The sequence below is a fragment of the Sapajus apella genome, unplaced genomic scaffold (assembly GCF_009761245.1).
Source record: "Sapajus apella isolate SASKATOON/1434 unplaced genomic scaffold, GSC_monkey_1.0 scaffold40, whole genome shotgun sequence".
Lineage (NCBI taxonomy): Eukaryota > Metazoa > Chordata > Mammalia > Primates > Cebidae > Sapajus > Sapajus apella.
The window spans coordinates 11228565-11231006 of NW_022436980.1; the positions used below are offsets into that span (position 1 = coordinate 11228565).

Here is a 2442-nt window from a genome sequence, read left to right on the forward strand (position 1 = left end):
TCCCAAGTCAGGCTAGTCCCACAAGCAAGAGATCAAGGCCATTCTCCCTGATTCCAACCCCTACCTTCTCTCCTAATTCCCACTTGTAATAGAAAAGTTGGTTGTATTCTCCTAAGAAAAGTTTCCACCATGAGGGCAAGTCCTAACCTAACCTGAGTAAGTCAGGTCTTCCTGTTCCAGCTACCTTGAAGACAAGTCCCCCTCCTGCAAATCTGCTCTGTCTGGAGAGCCACGCCTACTGGACAGGTGCACCCAATTAAATGGAAGCAGTGGTTATGTTTCCCCTCCTCCTCCCCACTAATGCACTAAAAAGCTTTAGTGATAGAAAAAACAAGGAAAGGGATGTGAAGAAATTAACTTGACCCCTCTATCCCAGCCAAACAAAGAAAGCAAGATTAACTGGGCACAAGGAAAAAAAAAGACCTTGATATTCCTCCCTTCGAGTTACAACTGGGACAACTAGGAGAGGGTGAGGAGTTGGAGTGGGAGGAAGAACGAGGAGGAGGGCCCGACAGCTGGAGGTCGAGTCCACTCAGTTTTTATACTGGAAGGGCTCACCACCGGTTTCGTTGAGAAGACGTGCGGATGAGGGCTTCGGTCACCAAAAAGGGGTAGCAGTTGGCAGAGGGGCGACGGTCTTCAAAGTGACCCTTCTTCACCTGGCCGACAGTCCGGGAACTGCATATGCTGGCGCTACAATTGGCTACACCAGCAGAAAAGTCGTGGATGCTGGAGGTTTTGAGGAAGTTAGGCGTCGGGCGTCCAGGCCTCCCTTGGGATTATAGGCGCAGTGACTGGTGCCGCTTGCTTAGTTTTTCGATGGCCTCCTCAATGTACTTCAGACCATTCTCCTCCCGCATGGCCTTGGTACTAAAGTTGGTATGGCAGCCTGCACCATTCCAGTTCCCAGGAATGGGCTTAGAATCAAAGGTTGCTATCACTCCAAAGTCTTCACATACACGAGGCAAGATGAAACGGGCCATCCAGAGACGATCTCCCATGCTGATTCCTTCACGGGGTCCAATTTGAAATTCCCACTGGGCAGGCATGATCTCGGCATTAGTCCCAGCAATCTTGACTCCACCATACAAGCAGGCCCGATAATGGGCCTCCACGATTTCCCTGCCATAGGCTTGGAGGCTTGGTCTGCTCCCACACCACAGTAATATGGACCCTGGGGTCCCAGGAAGCCATTGGAAGGCCAACCAAAGGGGTGCCCATCTGTCCCCATTCCTGCTCCATGCCAAACCAGGGGTGGTGGTTGCTCACCACGTCCATTATCCGTTTACAGGTGTGCCTCAAATTGGTCTCTGCAGGCTTTCCATTGTACTTGAAAACTTCACACAACACCAGCTTGTTAGGGTCCTTACAGAAGGGGTCCCGAAACATGGCAGCAAGCACGAGATACATGTCACTGTTGGAGCCTCCAGACTGTAAAGTGCTAGAGCCATGGAAATTCCACTCAGGAACTCTTCCACGCACTTGGGCTTAGTGTCCAGGGTCCTGGTCTTGCAGCGCAGTCCCCTCCAGTACCATCGATCCAGATAGGCGTGGCCTGGACTTTCTCGCCCTGAGGCGGGGACACGTACCCCTACTTGATGCCTTTGTTAAATAGGAACTTATTGAGGCAGTGACGGTGGAAGGTGTTCTGGGCGCCGTGCAGGCGGGTAGGTAAAGGGAGGCCGCGGGAGCGAGGTGAGGAGAGGAGGCCGCTGCGCTGCTCACACGCTCTGCTCTCCTCGCACTCTTGACTCTCAGCCTGATTTCTTTTTCAGCACTTTTTACCGAGTCACTGTCATGCATGATGTTCCTGCCAACCTGAATGCAGAAGTCCCCGCGAATGGTGCCTGGCTTAGAATCTGCTGCATTGGTCTCTCCAAGCATCACTCGGCCTGTCTTCACCACATTCAGCCTCTCCCAGGCCATGGCCACGACCGGCCCTGAGTTCGTGTACTTCGCCAGCCCAGGGACGAATGGGCCGTCTTTCGGGTCAATGCATTGCTGCTTCAGGTGTTCCTCGGAGGCCGGGAGGAACTTCATGGCCGCAAGGCGGAACCCCTTCTGCTCAAAGCGCTTGATGATCTCGCCCACCAGGCTGCGCTGCACGCAGTCCAGCTTGAGGGCGATGAAGGTGCGCTCGAGGTGGGCCAGGGTTCAGAAAGCCGGAGGGGCGGAACGGAGGCGCTGCACTGCGGGAGCAGACAGCTGGAGCCAACACCACACCCGGGAGCCCGCGGCGGCGAAGGGGCGCGGGGCCTGGGGATTAGGTTTCAACATATCAATTTGTGGGGGACACAAAGATCTCGACTATCACTCTTATAAACATTTTATTAAATAATACATACAGAAATAGTACACACAGAAAGATACCGTGCATAGGCTATACAGCCTGAAAGTTAACATACTGGTGCAACAACGACCAAAATCAAGAGATTAAGTATT

At 53.1% G+C, this 2442-nt stretch overlaps 1 pseudogene across 1 annotated transcript; it reads right to left on the reverse strand.

Annotated features, from left to right (window-relative positions):
* Positions 1 to 201: 201 nt before the first annotated feature.
* Positions 202 to 2154, reverse strand: LOC116565371 (annotated as a pseudogene). The gene has a single exon (XR_004275408.1). The product of XR_004275408.1 is annotated as a glutamine synthetase pseudogene (transcript).
* Between the last annotated feature and the right edge of the window lie 288 nt (positions 2155 to 2442).